Here is a 13,515-nt window from a genome sequence, read left to right on the forward strand (position 1 = left end):
TAAAAGTAATGTTTGAAATCTTGCCCTGCCTGGAAAGAGCTGTGCTCTTCTAAGAAACACAGTGGTTAGAAGGTTTTTAACAACCCGCCCTAACGGTCATTTTAATGCTCATTCAACACTTCAATTTTACATTTTTGAAAGGAAAAGAGATTCTTAAAGCATTGTCTTGGCTCTAGGATCTCAATTTCTCACCCTTCCTATGTGTCCCCCTCTCTCAGTCTCACTCTGTCTCTCTGCTTCTGTCTTTGTCTCTGTCTGTTTTCTCCTCTCTCTCTCTCCTTCCTACAGGTTACTCCTACTCCACAGCCTCCATTGTAGGTTTCTCCTTGTGTCCTGACTTCTGAGAATTGGGCTGCCTTTTAGGTCCCAGTCTGTCCTCATCTACTTACCATCATTTCCTGGTGACCTCACCTCTATCCCTATATTTGCATCTTCTAGTTCAGATCACTTCCCAGAGATCTAGCATCTCACATATACAAGGGTTGAGTGGAGGCCTGGGGCCATCTCACCACTGGAAATATGCTCCCCTGCAAGTCCTTAGTTCCCCTTGTTACCCAGTGTTGCTTTTTCTGCCTTCCCATTGAAGGAGGCTTCTTGTAAATTCTGTGATGGATCCTTTCCAAATATAAGGCAGTCTATGATTTGCTTGTTCTGCCTCGGTTCATGTCCAGGATGTCAGAAAACTTACTTGTTCTGCCTTTAAACCATGACCAGAGCCTTCCCACCTTTTGAAACAGCTGGTGCAAGGTCTGGAAAAGTAAGCACATGCTGCCTTAGATAATGGGATTAGATAACTTTTTAATGTTCACTTTCAATGATGTCTGAAAGGCCAAAAATAGCAAAGAGATATCAATTGTTCCTATTATCAGACTCTTCATTTCTATTATCTTACATTTAACTTTGACCTGGGGTTTTAGTGCAGAGGCACAAATGTGTGCCTGGCAAACATGAGGTCATGAGTTCAATTCCCAGTACCAAAACAAAACAAAACAACAACAAAAAACCACAAACAAGAACACCACAAAAAAAAAAACATTTAACTTTGAGGATAGTAGTGGTCCTGGAGGATTATCACAAATGGAAGAAATGGAGCCTATTGAGATTTATCAAGCATGTCTCATGAGGATGAGGGGAGGTGAGAGGCACCTGCCTTAATTCTGAAAATGTCAGGTCTGCATGTCTTTTTTTCCAATAAAAATCTTTTTACAAATGATCCTTGTGGAAACTAAAGCTGCATATGTGCTTGGGATGGGGAACAGAGCCAAAGATTGCCCATAAAAAGCAAGGAAAATTGCTACTAATTGCTGTGAGAAATTTTCTGAGCATTTGTTTGTCTCTTTGATAGGTAGCTGTAATCCTGGATATCACCAAATAAGGATAGACCCAACTTCTCTGAGGTCATCCTCAGGTACCTCGAGGCAGAATCACAATTTGAATGCTCACCTTTGCTGTGCTACATTGACTAGACAGACATGACATGACTGAGGTTTCTTTAGGCCAGGACTTTTACTCACCATGGAGTCAGTAAGACCAAGAGCCCTGCATGAGGCACCACTTCCGATGATCTATGGAGTCACACAAAGCCCAACATTGCAATACCAGAAGTGATCCCTTTAATGCTGCCCTCTGGAAATGGGCGCAGCATCATAGGAGTACCAGCTTGGCTGAAAGGAGAGTCCATGGTGACTGTTTCCCACTGGATAATCACAATGTGAGAAAATTGCAAGAGAAATTTCCAACTGTGGAGGCCATTTCTAGCTTGTTGGTCATTTTAGCAAAATTCATGGTTCATTTGGTTTGTATTTTTTTCAGTTTCATAAAACAACAGAAGTTTTAAGGCACTAAAGAAGCTCTGGAGTTCAGCTCCATTCTCTCTCTGAGTCAGCTTCCTCACCAGAACACAGATCCTGGCTGTTGTGTTGTCTTCCTCATTCTCTAGGCAGGGCAGAGACCTCAGTTACAACTTGTTTTTCTGATTCTTCAGCCTCTTCCTCTCACAGAGAGCAGGCTGCACTCTGCTGCTCCCCAGACAGCAGTGCAGGAGGGCAGCTGGGCTCCCCAGGCAGGGAGGTTTGTGTTCAGGGCTGTAGCACTGTGCGAGGTTCATGTGTACTTTGCACACAGTAATAAACTCCAGCGTCCTCAGCCTCCACCTTGCTAATTTTGAGGACAAAATCTGTCCCTGACCCACTGCCACTGAATCTGTCTGAGATACCAGAATACCGGTATGAAACCAGGTAAATCACACCATGTGGAGCCTGGCCTGGCTTGTGCACAACCCAATGCAAATAGGTATTTCCATTACTAGAGAGGAGGCTCTGGCTGGACCTGCAGGAGATAGAGGCCGGCTCTCCAGGGGTGATGGACAGAGAGAGTGGGGTCTGGGTCATCACAACATCTCCAGTGGATCCTAAAATGATGAAGAAAAAGGGCAAATCACATACAAACACCATGAGTCATTTACCTAGCTTTTGTTTTCTTGTAAGTATTGAGCTACATTATATTTGTAATTAATTTAAAAAGAAAATTTTTAAATTTTGAGATAATTGACAGGATATCTAGTCACATGATTCCCTCTAGAACTCATCTGAGCAGCCCTATCTTTCTTTATGGCAGTCTTCATGAGAGGACACCTCCTGAGTCCTTTGGGGATTTTCTTCACTTGCTGATCTAAACTCACACATCCATGCTTCAAGTCATGGATGCACATCTCAGTTATGTACAGAATTCAGCCAGGCAGCAGAGCATCCCTGAAACTCTCCCTCACTTCATGTTCCTCCTTATCCCCCTGTGTCCTTACCAGTGATACAGAAGAGTAGCAGCCCCAGGGGCTGAAGAGGGAGCCTCATTTTGAGAAACTGAACTGAAGAGTCCTGATCAGGCAAGGCCAAGTTAGTGTCAGATTTTATCTGAGACTTGCTTGGGAAGGTCCACCCTGGAGACAAAATGCAAATTCCCTGGTGGGTGCAGTGGTGCAGAAGGAGTGAAGTGCATGATGGGAGGTTTCCCTCGTGTGCCTAGTGGTATAAAATATCCTCTTTGTTGGGTGTTTCGCACAGTGTCGTAAGTGTCTGCCTTGTGAGCATGCAGATGTGAGTTTCATTCCAGGTCCCAAACAAAAATAAACAATCCAAAATCTGTTCTAAAATGTCCTCTGAATGGGGAAGAAAACAATAGAGCTACAATTTATGCTGTGTGCAGCAGTGAGTGCAAGGATCCCTTGGAAAACGTGTGTCTGCAACACAGACACACTGCTCAGGGCTCTGCCCATCCAGACAGGACTGCAGTCCCAGGATACAGGGGATGTGCAAATCAGTCTCTGGGATGGGAAGTGTCATGGCTCTTAGCCTCCTGGAGGAGAAAGATGCAATTCTCTCTTCATGAGAACTCGTCTTTAGCATTTTCTACCTGAGCAGCAGGTAGCAGAGATGAGGAGCCATTTTGCTGTAACCAGTTAACTTTCATAATCTTACAAACAAGTATTAGAAATAGTCTTGAAGCTTACCTAACAATTAGATGACACCAGAGCAGTAAAATCAAAAGCTATGATACACATACATGTAGCTGTCTTCAACTTGGAAATCAGTAACTCTTTTGAAGGCAAGAGGAAAGGACAAAAAAATAGAACTTACATAGTGGATGTAAAATTCCTGTGAATAGATTTTGAAATCAGTAAATATCTGGTCAAGACTGCTCTCTTGTAGATATGTATACACACACACACACGCACGCACACGCACACACACCAGATTTATCAAAATCTTTGTTAGGGTACTGTTTCTCTTGCTTTTATCCAAAATGAATGAGGAATAATTTATGCTACTCTCTTGTTAAATATTCCTAAAGCATCCTTCTCATATCTACATTTTTTAAATAGATATTGGGTAGCCATGGTCTATGGTTTAAAGAGCCATTCTCAATAACAATGTCACGATTGAATCCAGTGTTTTAATGTCTCAGGGCAATTTGAACCAAAAGCTGACATGGTCCTGGATGTTTTCTGAGTTGGTCACTGTGGAAAGGGGGTGAGTTTGAGACTTCTTCCAAAGCTGTGAGAGAGTAAAGCCATGCTGTCATTAGTCTGTAAGTTCGTTTTTGTGTATGGCAGCCCAAGAGCTGCAGTGTGCCTCTCACACATTTGGGAAAGTGTGTTTGTGGTAAAAGAAGTAAATAAGGATTCTGTAGTGTGCAATTTTATTGTAACTAAGGACTCTGGATGTTCTTATCACTATGTGCGTGTGTGTGTGTGTGTGTGTGTGTGTGTGTGTGTTGGGGCTTAAATCGAGGAAGCTCACACTGAGCTACGTCACCAGTCCTTTGTATTTCTCTGACTCTGAGACTGGGTCTCATTGTGTTGTTCAACTGCCCAGTTTCTGCCCTGTCCATCCTGGGCCTCAGCCTCAGTGTGCTGGGCTGACAGTCATTCACTATCTGTCTTGGGTGACTTTGTCTTCTGAATGTGTGGGCTTTTTCCAAATAGTCTGAGAAGTTGGAAAGTTCACTTGTTGGACTGATCTGGTATCTTAAACCCTCATTCCTCATTTGTATCACAAGAATCATTAGTAAATGAAATTAAAGAAAATAAATTTCATCTCATTGGAGCAGTCACAATACCAAGTTCTAAAGCTTAATGCATATGCGGAGGAGACCACAAGTGGTTAAGTTCAGACTTGGACACACTAAGTCAGCGTTCACATTTTTTTCCCTGGAAATAGGAAAGTTTTAAAAATTACACAGCACATGAAGTTTGGCTGTGTTCTATGGAAGTGTTCCAATGCCTCAGATGAAACTACAAAAGAGTATAAGATTTTATTTTAATATTTCATACCTAAGAAAATAACAAGCAATAGTCTGTTGACAGCAAAATAACAGATAATATTACATTGATTAAATAAAAGTAAAACACCAATTGATTGTGAATAATACGTGTGGCTGGATTATAAGGATGATTTGAATGATTTACAATGTGTATAAAATGTATTGAGCTGATTAATTTTTTTCCTGTAGTTTCCTTCTCTTTTTATGTAATATCAGGTTTATAATTTATTTCCTTGCTATCCTCTCAGAAGTCCCAAATCAGAAGTACGGAAAAAGCCTTTTGCTGTCTGATACTTTCATTGGTACTTAGTTTATCTATTCTATTTTTAATTCCCAAAGGGTCTGACTTTGTGGTCCTTAAATAGGATTCGTGAGCATTTCTGTGTAATTTCCTGGCTATGTCCCCCTCCAGACAGGTTGTCATTTGGGCACCTTTGCCCCAAGGCTATGTGCAAACAAGTTCGAGCTTTGAATTTGAGTGGTACCAGAATGATGGAGTCATTCTCAGGCCCACTGTTTTTTTTTTTTCCCCTGTGGAGGAGGTACGGTGATCACTTCAGACCCACGGTGAGATCCTCACCTCATCATCTTAGCCATCCTGTGTAAGTCACTGATTTTCCCCAATGACGTGATTTTTTATTTGAAGTTAGATATGATCCAACTCTCATGTAAAACACAGAATAATAATGATAAAAACTCTTTTCTCCCCAAAACAAAAGAAAAAAATCTCATATCAAACTAACTCTCTGCCTAAAGTATGCAGCGATCTCTTAGCCCTGATTTACTGTCATGGTCCCTATCCCCATGCTTGGCTGCCATTCTTGGATTCTGGGGCAGGACTCTGAAAACTCCTCATGTTGCAATGATCCATGCACACAGATTCAGGGAACACTGGTCTGGCTATGGATCTACATTAGACTCTCTCTCTCTCTCTCTCTCTCTCTCTCTCTCTCTCTCTCTCCTTTTCTTTTGTTCTTTTTTCTTACCTAGCTTCTTTTGTTTTATTGTGGTGTGTTTGAGACAGACCTCAGGACCTCTGCACTGCATTGCTAGTTAATCACTGCTGTGAATTACACCTACAGCCTGAAATTGGGATTTTCCTGAGCTGCAAGTAGATCCAGTGTGTTCTTCCCTGCCTGCTTTCTACTGTCTGACAGTATATCTATTTTGATTTCATGCATGTTCTGGTATTGATTTTTTAATGGGGTGTGGCCAGTGGGCTGATGAGAGGAGAATAATAAGCTTGTGATATCAGGTATGAGAAGAGAGTTGTTGCAGTGTACAGAATGGCTTGTGTGCTATAGATGCCTGATGATGGGGGTAGGAAAGAGGATGGATTCAAATCAGGGGAAGAACACTGGGAATGAAGTTCGATGAACTAAGCAAGTGATCTTGCAAAACTTATTCTGCGGAAATAATGGTACACCCATGGTATGTGATTCTTCACTGCTTCAGTGCTGTGAGATACTGCAAAGAGATCTGCACTTTTTGAAGCAGATCACAGTGTAGCAGAAAAAGCCCACATACCCACAGCTTGAGTTTCTGTTTGTTGCCCAGATAGCAGTGCCTGCTACAGTTCCTGATACTTTTGTTTCTCAGAATAGGCAGGTCACTGTGATGCCCAGGTGGTCAGTATGACACATATTGAGGGACCAATCAAAGACAGCCAAGTGCCCTACCTCTGTACTTCCCCTTTGTAACCTCACAAAAGCCTCTCTCCCTGAGCCTTTGGATCTCACATTTTTATAAGAACTGATTTCTTGTCGCTGCCCCAAAACACAAACAAATCTATCTTTGGATCTTGTGTTGCTGCCGTGTTTGAGTTTGCTATAGCAACAGCATGGTAGAAGAAAACATTTCAAGGTAATTGAAAGGGGAATGTTAGCAACTTTCCTTGCCCTTCATAGGACTGACAAACACATGGCAGGGTGGGGTCAACTCTTATAAAAGTAATGTTTGAAATCTGGCCCCTTCCCCAAAAGAGCTGTGACCGCCTAAAAGATACAATGTTTTGGCCATTTATAATATCTTGTCCTAGAAATTATTTTGATGTTCATTCAGCAGTTTAATTTTACATTTGAGAAAGAGAATCATTTTTAAAACTTTGTCTTGGCTCTATAGGATCTCCTTTTTTTTTCCTTTTCTTGGTGCGTCTCTCTGTGTGTCTCTGTCTCTGTTTCTCTTTCCCCCTTCCTCCCTCTCCCTCTTTCTCTCTGAAAAGAAGTGGCCCTGTAGAATTTTCTCGAAAAGAAAGAAATGGAGGCTAATGATACTTAGGAAGATGGGGGGTGTTGTGAGATGAATGCCTTAATTTTGACAGAAATTAGTCTGCATGTCTTGTTTGCTTGTAAAACGTATGGAAAGAAAGATCTTTGTGGAGAATAAGCTGCATATGTCTTTGTGAGTGGTACTGAAGAATGGAAGCAAAAATGGCCCAAAAAAACCCTTGTGTACTTGCTGCTAAGTGTTATGAAGCATTTTCTGACAAGTTGTTTGCCATCATCGCATGATAGCTTTATTTCCGGGTATCACCAAATGAAGATCCTTCAGCTTCTCTCAGGTCATCCGCAGTATATAATGAGGCAGAATCACAATTTGGCTGCTCACATATGCTGTGCTACATTGATGAGAGATGTGACAGGACTGAAGTTTGTTTTGTCCAGGAGCTTTAATCTTCATGGAGGCAGTAAGACCAAGAGATCTGCATGATGCATCACTTCCAGATGATCCACTGAGTCTCAGGACAGGGGGATGGCTCTGCAGGAGTGACAGGCAGGCTGAGAGGACAATGAATACTCACGATATCCCCAAGGGAGTCTTCTCCATCCTTCTACCTCTGTGCCAGACACTCAGCAGAGCACACATCCCAGCTGCTCTGTTGTTTCCTTCACTCTTACTACTGGACAGAGGCCTCAGCTGCAACTTGTTCTTCAACCTCTCTCTCTCACACAGTGCAGTCTGTGCTGTGCTGCTCCCCAGAGAGCAGTGCAGGAGGGCAGCTGGGCATCTCTTGGCTGGGAGGTTTTTGTTTAGGGCTGTGTCACTGTGGTAGGATGTTTTGTATCTTGTAAACAATAATAAACTCCAGTGTCCTCAGCCTCCACCTTGCTGATTTTGAGTGTGAAATCTGTCCCTGAGGCACTGCCACTGAACCTGTCTGAGATGCCAGGAAACCAGCTGGAAACTTTATAAATCATGCCCTGAGGAGCCTGGCCTGGCTTGTGCCACATCTAGCTCAAATAGGTGTTTCCATCACTATGCAAGAGGCTCTCACTGGACCTGCAGGAGATGGAGGCTGCTCTCCCGGAGAGATGGAGAGAGATTGTGGGGTCTGTGTCATCACATCTCCTGTGGATCCTAAAATGGTGAAAGAGAAATGCAAAATCATGAATCAACTATCATGGTTTTCTCTTTCCTGCCATTATCAAGCTAAAGTATTGTCATATACTTTATATATATATATTATATATATAAATATATACTTTATATATATAATATATATATATATATTTTTTTTTTTTTCTAATCACAAGAATCACAAGAATCCCTCTAGAATTGGTATGAGCAACCCACTCTTTCTTTTTTGGAAGTCTTCCTGATAGGTCAGGTCCTGAGTCCTTTAAGAATTTTCTTCACTCTGATCTAACCTCACACACCCATGGTTCAAGTGAGGGCTGCACATCTCAGGTGTGGACAGAAATCATTTGAGTGGCAGTGGGACCCCGAGGCTCTCCCTCTTACCTCATGCCCCTCCTGATATCCCTGTGTCCTTACCAGTGATCCAGAACAGTAGCAGCCCCAGGAGCTGAAAAGCAAGCCTCATTTCATGAAACTGAACTGAAGAGTCCTGATCAGTTAAGGGAAAGCTAGAGCCAGCTTATATCTGAAACTTTCTTGGGAAGGTCCTCCCTGGGGACAAAATGCAAATTCCATGGTGGGTGCAGTGGTGTAGAAAGAGAAAACAGCATGGTGGGAGGCTTCTCATGTGAGCCCAGTGGTATAAAATATCTCTGCATTGGGAGGAAAACAATAGAGCTACAGTCCATGCTGTGTCCGAGTCTCCATCAGGTACAGAATATTCAGGGCTGTGCCCATCCCAGACAGGACTGAAGTCCCCAGGATATGGGGGCGTGTGCAGATCAGTTTCTGGGAGGGGAAGGCTCGTGCTTCTTAGCCTTGGGAACAAAGAAATTCTCACTTCATGAGAACTCATCTTAATATTTTTTTTAAATGTAAGATCTGATAGGAGCAGGTAAACTCTCATCATCTTATATTTATAAGTATTAGAAAAATATTTTATATGATCTAGAAATTAAATGATATAAAAGCACCAAAGTTAAAAGAAGTATGATACAGAGTAAAATATTTATCTTCAAGTTGTAAATTTGCTTCTCCATGGAACACAAAAGGGAAAAGGAAAAAAATATATGCCCTACATAGTGGATGTGAATTTGCTTGTGAATAGGTTTTGAAATTTGTAAATTTCTAAGGATGCCTGTTTCCTTGTAGAAATGTATACACACAGTTGCCCACACACACACACATTCTGGATTTATCAAAACCTTTCTTGAAGAAAGATTTCTCTTGATTTTAACATACAATGAAAAATTGTACTACTGTTCAGAATGATCATAAAATATCCTTCTCATATCTACTGTTCCTTTTAATAGATATTACACAGCTACAGCCCATAGTTTAAAGCAATATTCCAAACGTCAGAATGTCACCATTGAATCAAGGTTTTTACCATCTCAGAGTAATTTGAGCCAGTGACTGACATGGCCCTGGAGGGTATCTGAGGTGGTCACTGTGGAAAGGGGTCAGTTTGAGAGTCCCATCAAAGCTGTGAGAGAGTAAAGCCACGCTGTCACTGGTCTGTAGGTGAGATGATGGGTTCAATGAGGGGAAGAGCACTGGAAATCAAGCTCTATGAACTGAGCAGGTGACCTTGCATAATTTATTATGAGGAAATAATAGTACATGGGAGGCATCAGGTTCTTCACAGTTTTGACTCTGAGGTTTTACAAAGACATCTGCATCTGGTCATTTTTTCTTTTACTCAGGAGATTATTTCTACTTTAAATTCCTTTAAAGCTTCCCGGAGTTGCTTCTTTACTTAAGTTGCTATTATTTCAGCTATTTCAGGTGTATGGCATATATTTTCTTCTGTGTACATTGCTCCTAGGGTTTCTTGGGATGGGCTGGATTTTTCAGATTGTATTTTGGTCTTCTGTTTTGTCATTTTCCTATATTTCTGTGTTTCAAGTGTTATTGCAAGGCTTCCCCCGGGCCTGTTGGAAATCCTCTTCTATCCCCTCAGCTCCTGGGCCTTTGGCCACCCAGGTCCCCAGATTGAGAAAGGGTCACTGGGGGCGGGGCAGGTCAGCTCAAGATGCACTGAGCTGGTCCAGTGCAACAGGAAGCAGTAAAGTTCCCTGTCCGGGGCCAAGCTAGGATCCCAAACTAGCTGGGCTCAGGGGATGGTGTGGGCACACTCACCCCAGGCTGCCCAGCCTCTGGAATTGTTGAGACTGGCAGGCCCAGAACTCCAGAGTCCTGGTCCTGTTCTTGAACTTGGATGGGGAACCCCGCCAAAAGCCGCCTTTCTAGTTGTTGGGCAATTCCCCTTCCCTGACTCCTCAGGACTGCAGCTGGAATAGACCTCAATGATGCACTTTTAAAGAAAGAAGTAGTTGATCATTGAAAAAACATCAAGGGAAGGCAAGAAAAACAAACAAAAAAACCAAAAAATAGAAAACATACCAACTGAATAGTGAAAATGGAAGCAGAACCCACCAGAAAGTATGTGTCCAGCAAACGTATTTATAAGTGAGCATGTTACAGGAGCCTTCAAATAGAAAGATCTCAATAACTAATATCATAATTCAGACATTTATTTAAGTTCTCCTTAATTTAGAGAAAAGATATAAGCATAACTGACATCCTCTTAGTGAACTAGGTAGAAAGAGAAAACTCAAAGAAATGCAGTTTGCCTTTACATTTAAGGCTTATATCACTCTTTGGGAGCTGAAAAGGAATCTTCCCTGCTTTCATTTAATACTTACATTGTTAGCCCTCATCTATAGTTTCCAGTGCAGGTTTTAACTCCTGTTTTGACTTCTGCATTTTGGGTTACATTGCAGGACCCAGGCTGCCTTCTTCTGTGAATATTCATTGCCTGATGAGACTGCAGCTAAGACTGAATCCCTGACCTCCAGAATCTCACAATTCATCTGTCCCTAGAACACTGAAGATTGGAAGACTGATGGCATCTTGAAATTCTGAAGTTCCACTCCTCATGCCTATTGCCACTCCATGTACATTTATTAATCTCCTGTGGAGTTTATCAGGCAGTTCCACCTGGCAATACAGCACACTGGTGCAAGATAATGACAAAGAGAGAAAATCCTACAGTTCAGGAGCTCTGGGAACCAATGTTATTCATGGAACTAGAGGCCATGAATTCCAAAAGTTCATGGCTTTTATCAGTATCAATCAGAGATGTGGGTCGGGGTCATGGCTGAGCGTTTAGAAAGAGACACTTTGCAGGCATTGGCTGTACCAGCCACAGAGGCTCTCCAATTAGACAGGATATTTGATGCTTGCAAATCTGGAACCTTTCCTTCTTGGATGGTGTAATTCTTCCTTAGTCCCAATGCTTCTGCTGAGATACTGTCTTATGTGTTAGCCCTGGAATTGCAGAGGCCACTCCTGGAGCCCCCATTCCAGGTGTCAACACTGTGGGTAATGATTACCTGGGCTTGATCTCATTCTTCTAGCTGGATAAGGAAACCACCAGCTCCATATAACCAGCTCAGCATATCTCAATGAATAGAGTTGAAGGACAGGCAAAGGGGCTTGTTTCTCTGGAGAGCACAGCTTGGCAGTCTCCCATAGACATCAACACAAACTCTCTTGTGACTCATTCAAGTACATGACACTTATCCTCCTTTTACTTTTCTCTCTCATCTCACATTCAATATGTCTGTAAAGCTTATTTGCTCTAATTTTAAAATATGACCAGAATCTGTCCGCCTTTCAATACATCTACTGATGGGTCAAAGCTCTGACATGTGAGCACATTGAGACATGGATAAAAGTATCAGAGGAGGTGAATGGGACTTTTTAATATTACTTTGGAAGTAGGGCCCAAAGGCCAACTTTTAGAACAGATATTATTGTCCCATTATCAAACTCTTCATTTTTGAAAGGCCACACCAGGAAACAAGCACCATCTGAGAACCAGTGCCTTGCAGGCTGCCACTGGTCTGTGGACAGTCAGTCCTCAGCCCCTTCCAGCTTGCAGGATGACAAACAAGAAGTATCAGTGCACCCCCCACAATTTCCCCAACCCAGAAACACAGGCTGTCATGATAGCTATCAATGTGAAATGCAATTGGATGCCTGTGGTGCTTTGATGTTTCACTGATATTGCAGATATAGGGCCAGTGGTCTGATCGTAGGTTCAGGGGATAGCTGTACACAAGGTGACAGCTAGAGAGGATCTCCTTCTGAGGGTTCCATCCATTGTTGATTCTCTATGGTCTAGTTTTGAAAGTCATATATTATTTCCATTCTTTTGTTGGGTTAGGTTTTATTCTCTCTCTTTTTTTTTTTTTTTGATTATGTTAAGTCGGATGGCAAGAGCAGCTGTTTCAAAGACAGCAGTATGTATTATGGTAGCAATTTTGGATTTACTATTGGCTTGTTTTGAATTTCTTTATTGCATTTTTTGTTTTGTTTTTATTGTTTGTATTTTACTCTGTTCTGTTTGATTTTTACTATGTCCAAAGATCTCTTCAGCTATTTTGAAGACAACAAAAGGCATTCTGTTAATTATTGCTGATTTTGTAATGTATTAAAATGTTGTATCACTTACACTGGTTTATTTTTATTGGTTTTGTTCTGTTTTATTCTCTTTAAAAATAATTTAAAAACAAACTTGTCGCTTTCTCTCAGTCTACTTTTAATTTTGGGGAAGCAGATATCTTGAGGGATTTTAACAATAAGGAAGATACTGGGGCCTAGAGATTTATCAAGTGTCACAAGGATAGGTTGTATTGATGGCTGTTTAATCCTAGAAGTAGTAGGATGCAACTTCCTGTTAGCTTGTAAAAATCTTAGAAAGAAAGAATCTTGTAGTGACTAAACTCTTCTGTGTCTTAGTGAGTAATAATGCACAACAAAGGAACAAACATTTATAAATTCCGTTTCCCATTGTTATGAAATGCTGTGAGAAATTTTCTCACAGGACTCATTTGCTCCTATCCCATGGTTGCTATATGCCTGCATATCACCAAATGAACACCCTCCAACTTCTCTGGTTAGATCCAGTGCACAATGATGCAGAGCCCCACTTTGGATGTCCACCTTTCCCTTGCTGCATTGATCAGAAAGATGTGGCGTCACCCAAATTTTATTTTTGAGCTGAAAACTTTATTAATCTTGGAGTCTGTAACAACTGAGAGCCCGGCATCAGGATCCATGTAGGGCCAATGGAACCACACTTGGTAGCCCAGATGTGATCTGTCCCCTCTGGCCTTGTGAGCTGGGAGCAGATCTCCAGGAGTGACGGGCATCCTGAGAAGACAATGTATGGCTGTTAATTCCCTCCTGGGTAACATGATAAGAGGGCAGTGAAAGGGGACTGGGGATTTAGCTCAGTGGCATAAGTGCCTGCTTGCAAGCAGTCAGTCA

General features: G+C 41.9%; 1 long non-coding RNA gene across 1 annotated transcript in view; it reads left to right on the top strand.

The window, feature by feature from the left end:
* LOC134472820 (uncharacterized) overlaps positions 1–12,696 on the top strand; it is a 39,582-nt gene extending 26,886 nt beyond the window's left edge. Inside the window, exon 2 of the long non-coding RNA XR_010042798.1 lies at positions 10,962–12,696. This is a non-coding gene — a long non-coding RNA (uncharacterized LOC134472820). The remainder of the gene's footprint in view (positions 1–10,961) is intronic.
* The last annotated feature ends 819 nt before the right edge of the window (positions 12,697–13,515 follow it).

Source organism: Cavia porcellus, unplaced genomic scaffold (genome assembly GCF_034190915.1).
Source record: "Cavia porcellus strain 051 isolate PalLab524CR breed Dunkin Hartley unplaced genomic scaffold, mCavPor4.1 scaffold_25, whole genome shotgun sequence".
Classification (NCBI taxonomy): Eukaryota; Metazoa; Chordata; class Mammalia; order Rodentia; family Caviidae; genus Cavia; species Cavia porcellus.